Consider the following 15,321-nt stretch of genomic DNA (forward strand, 5'->3'; position numbering starts at 1 on the left):
AATATCTTTTCAGCATATTTAAAAACTACATTTCAGGCGCATGGGGCTTCCATTCAGCTCAAGGCCAAAGAAGAAGGGTGCTTGTCTACCCCCCACCCCCACTATGGTTAGCAGGCGTGGGGAGGAGCAGTTTCAATGGGCAAACCCATGCAGGGGTTAATGCATAAGTCTCTGTCTTCTCCCACTGCATCCCTGATCTGAATCTCAGTTCTGAAAACATTCGAGTTAGTTTTTAAAGAGGAGACATGTGTCTCGTCCACACAGAAAGAGAGTTGAACTATGAAGATGAAATGGAATCTATCCAACACAGATACTTTGAGTTGGCTGTTCAAAACCAAGATGTAAAGAATCCATTTCACCAATAGGAGAGGAGTTACTACTGAAACCATTATCACTTTTATTAGTGCTTATAGTCGTTTGGATTTTATACTTGAACTAAAAATGTGAAATGAATCAAGTTTAATGTCAGATTCTCCCTGGAAACACAGAGTCTCTTCCAATCGACATTTTGGAACCAGGTACCTAAAAATGTCTCTGTTATTAGTTTTGTGTGTATGTGTGTATATTTAAGTTTCTTTAAAGTCAGGGTTATTGTGTAGAGATGGAACTTGCAGGCTGTAGCCTTTTTCTCAGATCTCCAGGAAAATATAATGTATCTCAGGGTGGAGAGCCAGAAGCATCAGAGTAAGTCATTTACCATAGTCTTCTATCAGCCTTCTCCATAATTTTGCTATCTGAACAACATTCCTATTCTTGTATGTTCTTCCATTCACAGTATCTACAGCCACATGCACACAGTTACATGTACAAATATATACATGTGGGAGCAGTCATTTCTGCTGGGCCATGTGTTGAAGGTCTCCACTCCATGTGTTGAAGGTCACTTGCTATCTACATATGAGTCAACATGCATAGCCAACATGTGTTGTCTTGCAATGCAGACCTTGCCATAATTTTTTCAAGTTCATACACAAATAACCTACAAAGCATACACATAAAGGGCTTATGCAGAAAAGATTTCTGCTGCATATGTATCAGGGGGGTGACAAACAGGTCAAGGGAGCTCACAAAGATTTTCTGATAAGGGTTCTCTCTCCTTTCCCATGGGACAGAGTGGATGAGAGATGGACATAAACTCAAGTTGAAATCCAGAGCTGGTTCACCACTCAAGCAAGTGAATGTTTCGAATGCCAAATCACTGGAGGGACAGTGGCATGAAAATTGACAGTGGGTTTGGCTTGAACTTACCATTGCCTCTCTTGGGTCCAAGAGAAGCTGCCTCTTGAGCATGCCTTAGAGACATGGGAAGAGGGCACTGACCCATAAAATACCTTTATTTTATTTTATTTTATTTATTTTATTCGATTTTTATACCGCCCCATCCCCGAGGGCTCTGGGCGGTGAGACCATTGGAAACCCTTGAGACCATTGGAAACATATTGCTAGGAAGGAAATAATCCTACAGTAAAAATAAATCAGGACAGGCTTGAGTTTGCTCTAACTTGTGCTTCTTTTTGTTTAGGCTCCAGTCTGTGGGTCTTACAGCCCCATCCAAAGAGCCACGCACCCAGACACAGTGTGTGGCCATGCTGCCTTGCCAATCTGAAGGGAGCTTTCTGGCAGCATGGGAAAGCAAAGAACACAAAAAAGCCTCCCTTCCACCAGAAAGCACCCATAGGGCTTAATAGACTCATGCCGCCCAAAAGGTGGTGTTAAGTCCAAAGCCCCAGCCTCAAGTGTAATGGGGGTAACAGCTGGGTGGAAGCCTACTAACATCAGCTCCTCCCCTGGCCACAACCATGAATTGCCCCTGCTATGCCTTAGGCAGGGGAGGAGGGGCACTGGTGCAGTATGCAGTGCCACATCCAGTGCCACATCCCACTGCTGTGGAGAGCTGTGACAGCTGCCTGCTGGCAGATCTGCCTCCCCCCTCCACCGAGGCAAATGCCCTGGGGAGGGCAAATCTGCTCATGTAGCCTCACACTGCTCCCAATGGTGGATTCCCCCCCACACTTTGGATGGGGACGTTTGGCTCTTAGCTGTTAGGACAAATATTAATACTCATAATTCAAATTCAGCAGAAGAGATGACATGCTCTGAATGAGTTTATATAGAATTTTTTACTAAATAACACAAGATAGGTTAGAAATATCTAAGCTGCATCTTAGCTACACTGTGACTAGAGAAGAAGACCAAAAGCAAAAGTGGCTGGGGAACAAAGGGCAATAAACTTTTATCCCAAACTCCTCCTATGAGACTTCTTCATTGATAACCAATGGTCAAACAAGCATTTTATTAATTAAGTAAGAGACATCTACATTCTAGAAAGAAGCCTACACTCAAGGGCCTATTTGTTACAAGTTATTTTAACTATCTGATTATAGCAAACAAACAGCAAGTTAACTCTTTCATGGCTGAGGAATCTGGCACTTGCAAAATCCAACATTAGCCTCATAAAATGTGCCAAGGCTGTTAAAAAGTTGCATGTGATTAGTAGACCAGGAAATAATCATGCCTTTGCTCTTTTTTGTTTCAGAAGGGAAAGTTACAATGTGTACACAGTTGTATTAAGGTTTTGTGTCATTTCATAATTTTTTATAGTTGAGTAATTATCGTGAGCATAAAGTCGCTGTGACAGACATCTAAGTATGAAAACAGTGAAGTATATGAGAAAAGTAAGCTGGCCCAACAAATTAAACTTTTGATTGGTCTTGCAGTTTTAACAAAGATAGTGTCTGTACAAGAAGCTCAGAATATTTGTGGCTTATGAATCTAACTGGTTCCACATGTCAAAAAAGAAATAAATATTATCCCTGAGGCTTCCTTAAGTCTTAGAGACTGTGAACTGAATATGTGAAATGGATCATACCATCAGCTTAATTCCACTAGTGCCAAGTGTTGGTATTTTCCCATAAATCCACACAAATGAGGTATTCCTGTAAATCTACACGTATGAGGTATTTTGGAGTATATACCTCTTTGCCAACTATGTCGTACATGTTAAAATGTTTATTTTCAAAAGTAAGCTGTAAGTGGCTTCTTTGGAAACTTTTGGGGAAAACTCCCCCTTTATATTCATACTTTTGCTAAGTTGATTACAGATATGTTTTAAAATTTAGATCTCTTTATGTTCTTTAGATCTCTCAGTGAGTGGTCTTTAGGTCTCTCAATAAAATAGGCCCAGTTGTTAAAATCCATTTATTGATCACAGGATCATAAGAGTTACACATTGGAAATGGTCTTTGTCAAGTCTGAACACAGGTGTGAAATTTCCAGTAAAAAGTACCTCCTCCCAGCCCCCTATTATCCAGCAACAGTCCTTCCCAGGCTAGGCTCAGCTTTGCAACACCCACATGCCTCAGATAACCCTTGCTGGAATGAGAAGGTAATTCCAGCAAGCTCACAGCTTGGAAGCAGAAACAGATAAGAATAAAAACTAGGCAGTCAGATCTCCCTTGAGTGCCTCATCTCCTGCTTCCACCAGGAAACATATACTATCACATGGAAATAACTTTTTGCTTTCAACTAAGTTGTTTAATTGCTTGTTGAAAATAACCTACAAATAAATAGGATGGAAACCGCATTGGACTCATCCACTTGATTTATTTTTAATGCTGAGACATAATTTTCTAAACAAATAGCTCATGTTTCAGCTAGAAAAAATAATGAGAATGTATAGTAATTCCCAAGTGGGACAGCATAAATATTTTCTAAAGACATAGCTTTCGGGATATCAGAAGGGATTTTGAGGCTCTGGAAAGAAAGCTGAAGGATCTGGATGTACAAGTTGTCATTTCATCTCTTCTCCTGGTTGAAGGACATGGCCCATGGAGAGAAAGAAGAATAGTGGAAGTGAACAACTGGCTTTGCAAGTGGTGCCGACATTGCAGGGGGTTAGATTTGATGCCCCTCGGGGTCTCTTCCAACTCTATGGCCCTTTCCGCACGGGCCTAATACGGCGGCCTGGGGATGGCAAAAACGCCATCCCCAGGGAGCTGTTCGCACAGGGGGCGCAGCTGCAAAGCAGCTGCGCCACCCTTGCTCCGCCCTCGCGGCACGAAGCCGCCATTTTCCTACCTTGCTCCCTGAGCAAGGTTTGTAGGACATCACTTGGCGGCTTTGAAGCCCGCTGCACGTCTGCGAATGGCGAAAGCGGCTCGAAAGCCCTTCCACCTCCCCCCCCCCATGTCCAGTCAGCCTTACGCTGCTCTGCTTGGCCCTCTGGTGGAGTAGCCCGAGGCCTGCAGGGACACCCCCCCCTCTCTGCCCTGCAACTCCAGGAGGAAGAAGCGGATCCGCGCGGGGCAGGCAGGGGCATGGCTCCCCTGGCACCCGGCGGCGTCTGAAAACCCCAGAGCCGCCAGAGCTGAAGCAAATCAGCTGGGCTGTGTGACTCTGCAATCGCGCATGGCGCCCGTCATCTGGTAGGTTTCTGGAAGGACTGTTCGCATGAACGGTGATCCTATCAACCCAACCCCTACTGTGGCTGTGCGGAAATGGCCACTGATTCTAAATAAATAAGTAAATATTCTCCTGGAAGAAATGGGAAACACTATTGATTTCCTGAGGTATTGAAATGACAAGAACAAGACAGAACTTTAGTTGGCCTTTTGTATCAGATGAGGCCCACCTTTTGGGTGGAACTTCCTCATAAATGTACAAACTTGTCACAGCCACACAGCCTGGAAAATCCACCAGAACCAGTTGTCAAGAAGTATTTATTTGAAATATATAAGGTAAAACAGAACAGCCATTTCCATGTTTTATCTGCTTTTAATAAACACCTCTCCCCCACTATTTCAGGGTTGCCATGATTCTTACAGTGAAATTCCCCTGTGCCATCCTGCCCCCTGCAAAGGGTTTCCTGTGGGAAACTTGAAAAAGTTTAAAAAAACTCACTGTAGAATTACCCAAAGGGGAGAATAGAGATACATCATGAAAATTATGGTGTATCTCTGCTGGTGGCTCTGCTGGAGATTCTGCTGGCATATGGGGGCTGATTGGGCACGGGAAGCTGACTGAAGTCAGCCATGCCCCCTGCCCCACCCCCAGAATGCCCTGGCCACACCAGTGCAGTTTTTTGTGCTGGTAGGCCTGGTAACAGAGGCCGTTTCTGGGTCTGGCTTTCTGCCCCTGGAGAGAGATTTTCTTGCTTCCACCTCCTGCTGCAGCCTGAAATTATTTCCCATGATCTTCCAGGAACAGTATTTCAGGGGTCACGGAGGACTAAAATGAAAGAGGGGGCAGGGACTAAAGAAAGAGGGGGCAGGGATGGGATGGAAATCCTATTCATGAGAATGCTGCACTGGATCCATCTCTATGTAGCAAATATGCTATTTCTTTTATTATAACTGCATCTAGATAGACCTGTTTATTTCCCTTTCATAGTTCTACTTCATATTCTGTGTGGCCCATGACTGAGCATTTAGATCTAAAAGAAACATGGAAATTGTTAATAGTTAATAAGAAATAGATGAGTACAAATGAGATAATGGCTGTTTTCAGATCAGAGTATGTTTTCAATGAAATCTCTAAATTGCTTCCTTACATTGCGCCTAGTAGTTTATAATTTCTGGCTGAAAGCCACTACTCATATGTTACAACACAGAGTATGTAATATGCTTTTCCTCTAATGAGATTTCATAATATATTCTGATTTGCTGGTGTTTACAAAGAGTTTTAAAAAATTGATTCGTTACTTTCCTTTGGAGCATATCTGCACCTTGATTGGCTTTGGGCTGGTGGCTAAGCAACCATGCTGAGAATCTTTGGAATAAGTGGCAGACTTCAGAACAGCAGGGGCCAGGGAGGAAAGAGACTCTGGGATCAATTAAAATGCCATGCTTTTCCAGGCTGGTTTCCAGAGCATCTGTACATGATTCCACATAAATTTAGGGAATTAAACATCAGACAAAGGTAAATATTTCTGTGCTTTGGTTATCATGGAATTAAAATGAAGGGATGAAATATGACAAAGCTATTCAGCCTGAAGCTAGAGTTACACTATTTGTTTTAATTTTTTTTTAGTTGACAGCCAGTTTCTTTATTTTTTTTAAGTACAGCCATAGACTGTTTTTTAAAATCTGAGGTGAATAGGGGTGGGCTGAGTGACTTTTAAAAAGCTGTTTCAGTACAGGCACTAGGGTACACTACTAGGGATCATCAAATTGTCTGTGTATACATATTTATAATTTATTTTGCATTATGATCTCTCATTAGTACAAGTGTTTCTGTTTTGAATTTTTGAAAAAAAAAGAAATTATTGAGGTTACATCATTTTGACTAATGCCTTCTGATTACAGTCACACAGAAATGCAAGAGCTAGCCAATAATAATTCCATGGCACACTCAAGGAACTGAAATAAATTACACTCTTTCCTACTTAACAGGAGAATGTACAGAACCAGCTTGGCCATTACATTAATTTATTAGGTCCATAATTGGTCCATAATTTATTAGTTTATTAGGTCCATAATTGTAATTGCCAGGACACCCCCCACATACACAACTCCTCCCCACAAAGACTCTATATAACAAGACCTCTTCCTTAGTAGAACTCTAGTTATACAGAAGAGCCTACCATGTGTGGAGGAAATGCACACATTGTGTATACAAAGTTTCACTACATTCCTGTTTTAGTGTGTCTTTCAGTAGAAGATGGCCCAACCAATGATAATGTTGGTGACAATGCCACTAAATGCAAAACTTTTTACTGTTATCTAAATCAAAAGTGTAAGGGAAGAAACCTGCTGTCTTCCCTTCATGAGATTTGGGCAGGATTGCTGACTCTACGTTCAGAATTTCCTGAAGATTTGGGGTAGATACAGGGGAAGACAGAATTTGGAGATGGGAGAGAACTCAGTAGGGCATAATGCCATAGAGCAGCCATGTTCAAAAGGCAAATTGATCTTTGTAGACTCAAAAGTAGTTGTAATTCTGGGAGATCTCCAGGCCCCCTATTAACATGGGCAACTCTATAAGGAGTGTGAGCTTGCCACCCAGTAATGATGTCAATTTTCTTTGCCCCATAGAATTTAATGGGGGCTTCTCAGGCCTGTTTCCCCTTTTCTTTGTGTGACCCTATACCTTTAGCTTTGTAACCTTGAAGGGAAACTTGAATGTTGCTGTTTTTGATGATGTACTTATGTGTCTCATAGGCTTGCCAATCATCATATGTACCTTGAGATCTCCTGCTGTTACAATTGATCGTCAGGTGATAGAGATCAGATCCCCTGGAGAAAAAGGCTGTTTTGGAGGGTTAGCTCTAGAGCATTATGCCCTAGTGAGATCCCTCCCCTCCCCAAACCCGCTGTCTCCAGGCTGTCATTCTTGATTGCAACTTTGCAGTACTTTGCAGTGCCGTGAAATGATGCTCCTTTCAGTGGTAGCCAGTGTGCTACCATAATGGAAACAATTAGGGAATGAGATAGACTTTAAAAAAGCAGAGTTAAAATGGATGTCCTTCCTTCCTTCCTTCCTTCCTTCCTTCCTTCCTTCCTTCCTTCCTTCCTTCCTTCCTTCCTTCCTTCCTTCCTTCCTTCCTTCCTTCCTTCCTTCCTTCCTTCCTTCCTTCCCAAATAATAGTAAGACCATGAGGCTTTCTCACAATAGAGAATAGGTGTACAGAGGTGTGGAGTTCAAATTCAATACAAGAATAGAGCCACAGTAGCACAACTGTACTTGATTTCAGAGTTCTAGAGAAAAGAAAACTGATTGCTCCATGCTGATGTTGAATGCAGCAATATATGTATTATGTGGGATTTTTTTGCATACTTATTTAGGATGCTTGTAAAATCCAATTTTGTTAGGTCAGTTATGCTGTGTGTGTTTTTGTTACCCTTTTAAAAATTTTAGCAAATTAAAAATATCAAGATTTGCAATCATAAGCAGACACACATCATAGCTTCCTCTTCAATCTTGTCTGAAAACTTAATTGGATAAACATGGCCATAGAGGTTAAAACTGTGACATTAAAACAGAACAGAGTATGAGCTAATAAAATATCCTCTTGTTGGTTAAAATATCTTCTGGTTTTAAAATGTCCTTTCTAAAAATTTGCACAAATTAACCAAATTGTTGATAGCATTGTAAAGCACTGCCCCCCTACGACAGCCTTGTAATCTTTAGGACAGATCAGATTCGGATCTTTGAGACAGATTGGATCAATCACAATTCATTGTATGCCATTTATGGTCCATATCTTACACTGATAGCATTTAACAACTTTGAAAGACAGAAAGACAGGCATGCATTTTAAATGGCACACAGATGGTTTGCGTAGAAACTGGTGTTGTTACCAAATGTGTTTCAGGAAATACATGTAAACTTTTATTCCACTCAGGTTGTGACTTCAATGGAAGGGAAAGGGTACTGCATGCTCTGTGGCTTAGGATCAAATTACAAAGTGACAGAATTTCAGAGCAGGCATAGAAAGGAAAATAAAGACTGTAATAAGGTGGGTTGATCAGAGATAATTTCTTAAAGAGAATAATGATTTCAGGCAAGTAGTCATTGAACTATTTCAATATACTTTAATTTTTTAAAAAAAATACCAGTAATTTGGATAGATATACTTTTCCTTCCACTTTTCATGATTTTAACATTATTCACACATGACTGTTACAGTTTTGGCATTCAAATGAAAAAAGTAATTATCATACACAAGATGCAGACCAATTCTTGGAGAATGGAGAATTAAATGAAGCAATTATTATGGAAGTGCAACTGTTCTTTCCTCTGTCAAAGAATGACTTCATTTGAAACAGTAAAATATTATGCCAGAGGCCACATTTAGCCAATTCATTGTGCAGCTTAATAAGATCAACTCTGACCTCAAGTATGGATTTAATTATACATAGAAATCACAACCCACTCCACCGTATTTTGTTCTGATTTCTTATTTTCAAGGGCACGATGAAGATTATGGGGAGAGAACTGTCTAAATCCTCTTTTGTATGAAAGTTATCAGCTACAATAAATAAAACTCAAAATCCCTTTAAAACAAGTAGCTTTGGCAAAAATATTCAGCTATTGGTCGATTCTTGCACACCAATGTCTGGGGAATCTCTTATGATTTAGTTGCTGGTCTTAGGCTGATGAGTGGCATGAGACTGGAATCAATAAAAAATTTACAAGAATGAGGTCACATAAAACAATAAAGAGAAAAAACTTGGGGCCAGAGGTCAACATGCCAGCTGACTCAAAGCCAAAATAGGTACAGTGCTAAAAAATCTCAAGATTTCTAAAGGGAAATAACACCTGATTCAAATCAGACCTGGAATGAGGGGAGAGCAAGATTTAACTCCCACATCTCCCACCTCAGTTTTGCAGTCTGAAACAGACACATAATAATTAGCCTTTGAAGGGGGAGAAATGCAGTCAAGTAGAGGGTGCCTGTCTCCTTTCCTTTCCAGAGCAAATACTGCAGGGGAGTGGTTTGGCACCAGTTTTGACTGAAAAAAACCAATGCAGGGGAAGAAGGGCAAACCTCCCTCTCCTGTAGCACCTTATGTGGCTGCTGGGATTTCTCATAATTAATCTTTCAGTACTATGTTGCTTTTTGGCCCTCAGCAACCAACATTTGGACCAATAATTCTGCAGTCCTCCTACAAGCTGAAAACATTCAGGGCTAGTCTGAACTTCTGAAAAGTTTCAATTTTAAGAAAAGAAAAGAAAAACTCCAGTTACAAATTAGCATGACGGAGGGAGTTTCTAAGAAATGTAAGAAATTTTATTACTGGGGACAGAACAAAAATAGATAAACTGGTGGGAGGGAAATATATTGCTTGCCCACTTTTGCTCCCCAATATTGCATTAGATAGTGCATTAATAGCCACTAAAAGTCAGAGAAGATATTCAGGTTCAAAATCCTGCTTACTACCAAACTGAGTGAATTCAGATCAGCCAACTGACAGAGAATTTGTATGAAGAGCAAACAGAGGAGAAGAGAACCTCATAAGCCACCTGAGCTCCTTGAAAGCCAGGAGGGATAAAAATGTTAGGAATAAATAAGGACTTCATGAGTACAAAGCAATACATTTTGGAAAACATTTCTTGTGAACACTTGCTGGGGTTTTTTGTTTTTTCCCCTCATAAAATTGATGGCTATTTGGGGGATTAAAATCCTAATCACCCCTTTGAACATGTACACTAAATGTGAATGACTATAAAGTCTATGTTAAACATATCAGAATATATTTGAATTTCATTAGAAGCTATTAAAATAGCAGATCTACTATAGCTCAAATATTGTTACAACATATGTCCTCACAAATGTAACAGATACAGCTCAAGCATGGCTTCCTGGAGAGAACTATAGCATTCTTTCCAAGAAATGCTTTAAGTGTGTTGGCCTTAGAGGTCATTCATTGTATTGGTTGGCAGTTTATTGCATAGAATGCTCAATCTGCTCTGGCTTTCAGTGGCTAGTAATACACTATCTACTGCTCTTTTTATTTGTCCAGTTCCTACAATATTTAGAGACAAATCTGTTGTGCAGATATTACTGCATTTTAGATTAGAGGAGGCTCCTCTAGCCAGCCAAAGGAACCATTCTCCAACTTAAATGGTTGTTCCTTACAGAAAGATACTAGTTTCAGATGTATGAGTTGAAAAAACTGCAAACCAAGACAAATAACAATAACAAGTTCTCCGAATTGTCATACTGAATCACAGAGACTTGTAGTTATTAATAGGGCAGTGACACTTTGATTTGTAATTTGTTGAATCTCTTGTGGTCCAGTTCAGAAATAATCCTGATCCTCTGAAGGTGCCAGCCACAGATGCAGGCAAAACATCAGGAGAAAATGCCACTAGAACACAGCCATACAGCCCGGAAACCACACAACATGCCAGTAATTTCAACCGTGAAAGCCTTCGACAATAATCCTGAACTATATCAGTCCGATCTTGAACCTACCAACTGCTAACAAGGAGCCAGGGATGACAAAACCCTGGCAATGTGCTACACCCCAGCCTTGTGAGACTAACTGTGCAATCCAAGGATGGGGGTGGGTGGGGCTGAAACCACATTGGAAGTGGTGGGAGCCCTACACCCACTATGCCATGCAAGAAGACAATTAGACCCCAGTCCATATGAGGGGCCTGAATGTCCTTAGGGAGCAGTGGAGGGGTATGTCAATAAATTTCCCCCCTCTGCTGGCACAAGGGGAACCCCTGCCAGCAGAGGGAGCAAAGGCACCAGCAGCTGGCCACACTTCAGCTTCACGGTGTCCTGGTTGCCATGGAGCTGTGCTGGTGTTCCAATCAGATGCCACCATCCAGGGCTGCCTGAGATGCAGAAAAGTATTTTGAGGAACTTATCAATAAAAGCATAAAGACCAACAATAAAGAATTATTTACATATATTAGGAGCAGGAAACTGGCTAAGGAAATAGTTGACCACTGGATAACAATGGAATTAAAGGTGTACTAAAAACTATCAGGCAATTGCTGAGATACTACCGGTAAATGAATTTTGAGAGGCCAAATTAATTCTTCTCATCTGTCTTCACTGCTGAAGATATATGACAAACATTTGTTTCTGAATGGATACTTCAGGAGGATAGGATGTGGAACTTAGACAAATAGCAAATGCAAGGGAGGAAGTTCTTGAACTTATAGAAAAATTGTAAACTAAGAAATCATTGAGACCAGATGGTATCCATTCTAGAGTTCTTGAAGAGCTCAAATGTAAAACTGCTGATCTTCTAATGCAATGCCATCTAAGATCAGCCACTGTACGAGAGGACTGGAGAGTGGCAATGTAACTCCAGGGGGTATCTGGGAAATTACAGGCCAGTTAACTTGACATCTGTTCTAGGTAACCTGATGAAAAGCAAAATTAAAGACAAAGTTGCCAAACGTATAGAATGACAAGTCCTGCTGAATCAAAACCAAAGTCCTGTCTCACTAACTTTATAGAGTTCTTTGAAAGTGTCAGTAAACATGTGGACAAGAATGTGCCAGTAGATATTGTTTATAAGGACTTCCAGAAGGCTTTTGACAAAGTTCTTCACCAAAGAGAGCTGAACAAACTTCAGTCATGGAATAGGAGGCAAAATGCTCCTATGAATCCAACACTGACTAAAAACCAGGAAGCAGAGAATAGGAATACATAGTTCTCAAAGTGAAGGGATGTGAGCAACAGGGTTTCTCAGGGATCTGTATTGGGACTGGTGCATTTCAACTTGTGCAACTTGGAGTTAATGGGGAGTAGTGAAGTGGCCAAGTTTGCAGATGACACCAAATTATTTTGGATGGTTAAGACAAAAACAGATTGTGAAGAGCTACACAAGGATCTCTTCAAACTGGGGGACTGCCAAATGAGATTCAATGTGAGCAAGTATATAGTGGTGCATATTAGGGCAAATACTGCGAGCTTCTCATATACACTGATGGGATCTGAGCTGGCAGCAACAGACCAAACAAAGGACATAGTGGATAGCTCAATAAAAACGTCTACCAATTGTGTATGACACTATCATACTGCACTTATACAAATCTATGGTGAAACCACACTTGAAATATTGTGTACAGTTCTTGTCACTGCACCTAAAAAAGAATATTGTAGAGTTTGAAAAGGTGTGGTCATAGCCATCAACTTGGAAGGTTTTAAAAGAGGAGTTGACAAGTACATATAAGACTAGGCTATTAGGGGATACTAATCATGATAAATATCCACTGCCTCCAGTACCAGAGATAGAATGCCTTTTTAAATGTTGCAGAGGAGAACAATCTTTCTGCTTGTAGGCTTCCTAAAGATAGCTGGTTGGCCATTGTGTGAACAGAATACTAGACTAGATGGGTCTGATCCAGCATGGCTCTTCTTATGTGTTTTATTCTCTAAGAAACCACAATTTAGGTTTACATGTATGCCTATTTTATTGGAACAGATTAATTAAAACTTAAAATCCAAAGATAGTGTTGACTATTTAATAGGAGAACCCTATAACTAAGATGATATAAACAAAAGGATATGGTGGGGTTTTATCCGAAACTTCTCTTCAATAATCAATATTTCAGATAAAGCAAGGTCTCTGCAGAATGTGATCTGATTAAGAGAACCTATTATATGTCTCACACTGGCAGAATTTTCAATCATGAAACAAAGTCCTTTGCTTATGGAGAAGCTGAATAAAAGACCCATTTAATCATTTATAAAATTTCCAGATGTACATGTTTAAGTTTAGAAATGATAGCTCTAGATTTTTCATGACACATTCCAAATATCACAATGAAAAAGCTCCAAATTCATTTTGATGAAAATAAATTGCACAGTTAAAGCAAGTTTGCACACCCTGATTCAGTTTCACAACATTCAAATTATTGTGTTGGCAAGAGGGGAAGACAGGAGGAACATTTTGGCAGGCACTAAAATAATGGGTACGAAAGGGCCAATGGATAACTGGAAGTCAAAAGACAAGGGTGTTCAAAAGTCAGATTCTGAGTTGGATCACATTTAAGTCTTCAATATTGGAATGAAAGCTATATGCCCAAGGAAATTAAGCGTATAGTAGTTTCCACAAGTTCCAGAGCAAAATACATTTCTGAATGAAACTTTTCCCCACTCAGCAAATGAGAGGACAATTCTCAGAGATAGCACCCCTCACCCAAGTGAGGCACCCTTCCAAATTTGTTGCAGAAAGACATTAAAAAACCCCTTTTCTGTCAGTTAATTTTCTCACTTATAGAGTATTATGGAGAGGCCTAAACTGGCTTTTCAATAAGCTTTCCACTTCCTTCTTGTGAGTCTTCAGTAGCTGTGAGGATGTCTGAAACTTTGCAGAGGAACATGTAGGTAAGAGGACATGAAGCTTAACCCCCTATCTAATCTCACTATGCTCTGTTCTCTTAGCATTCTTCCCATCACCATTTCAGGCAACTTCCAGTATAGGAGCCAAACAGGATACAATATGTTTAGAACTCTGGAAGTCAAGGCAGGATGGCATAGGGTTTAGTTCCCTGAGCTGCATATTCTGATTTTGTTAAATATTAAAACCTATCTCTGGGTTTTTTAAAAAGGTGATGAGGTTGCTTATCTTCCCCCCTTCCCTCCCCCCCCCCCCATCATGGCTAATCACACCTGGGGTCAGAGATTTGTGTCAGAGAAAAAATGCAGCTACTTAGATCTGATTTATGGAATTGAGTCAAATTATAAATGCTCATTTTTAAATAGTTAGGTCTAAGTTTCCACCCTAAAATACTACTGGATGTGAAGAGGTATTTCCCCATTTTTGTTGCTCCAAGTGCAGATAATACTTTATGTGGAGCAGCAAGAATGGGGAACTACCGGTAACTTCCCCCTCCAATGGTGTTTCAGCATAGAAAATAGCTGGGGTGGGGGAAGGAGCCCTCCCTCCCTCCATGGTGATGTTCCAAACTCAAATGGGCATTTCTTTCTTTTTTAACAGTCATGCCCTTCAGCTGATGTAGCCACAGGGAACCCAAGTTGGGACTGGGAAACAGAAACCAATTCTTTTCAAAAAATGAACATGTAGTTTGGCAATAAGATATTAAATGATTGCAGACATGGGATCACTTCCTCTCTTACACACGAAAAGGGATGATAACAGCTTTCCTCACTACTGCATCTTATCTGACTTGGTGTGTGTTGTGTGCTTTCAAAGGCATAAGGCTGAGAGCTGATGCTTTTCACACCCCTTTCAAAGCATGGACACACAATCCTGAACCAGTCATTCTCTCTCATCCTTACAGGGCTATTGCATGGATAAAATGGAGGAGGGGAGAGAGTCATGTACACTGCTCTGAGCTCACTGAAGGAAGGACAGGATAAAAATGCACTAAATAAATATGTAAGAATTGCCCCATTTGTCCCTCTGTGTATTAAAAAGGAATAGACATTATTTGAGCCAGGGTAAGTTATTTTTGCACTGATCCCTGATGTAGATTAAAATCAATCTTGCTTACACAAATACATATGCAAAGGGTCAATCACATGTTAATGTAGTGAGAAATTCATAGCAATCACTCTGGAAAGATTTTTGCATTGTGGCATGGTGACACTTATGAAGCTTTTTAGACACCTGTCCCATTCACATGGGAAATGGTCAGCCTTTAGTCATGATCTCCTGATCCTTTTCAAAATTCAGCTTGTGGTAACTCCCTGACTCACTCCCTGTAATTGGGAAGCTGCAGCTTTGCATGTCATTGCCATCCCCCTCAAGCTGTGTGTGGCAAAACTGGAGATGCTGCTCACTGCTCTTGGCAAACACGTCAGATGACCCATTCACTTGAATTAGAGAGCTGCTACTGAAAGAAAGACAAACTCACTGACATGAGTGAGATGCTGCATCAGAGCAC

This window comes from Sphaerodactylus townsendi, linkage group LG02, assembly GCF_021028975.2.
Source record: "Sphaerodactylus townsendi isolate TG3544 linkage group LG02, MPM_Stown_v2.3, whole genome shotgun sequence".
Taxonomy (NCBI): domain Eukaryota; kingdom Metazoa; phylum Chordata; class Lepidosauria; order Squamata; family Sphaerodactylidae; genus Sphaerodactylus; species Sphaerodactylus townsendi.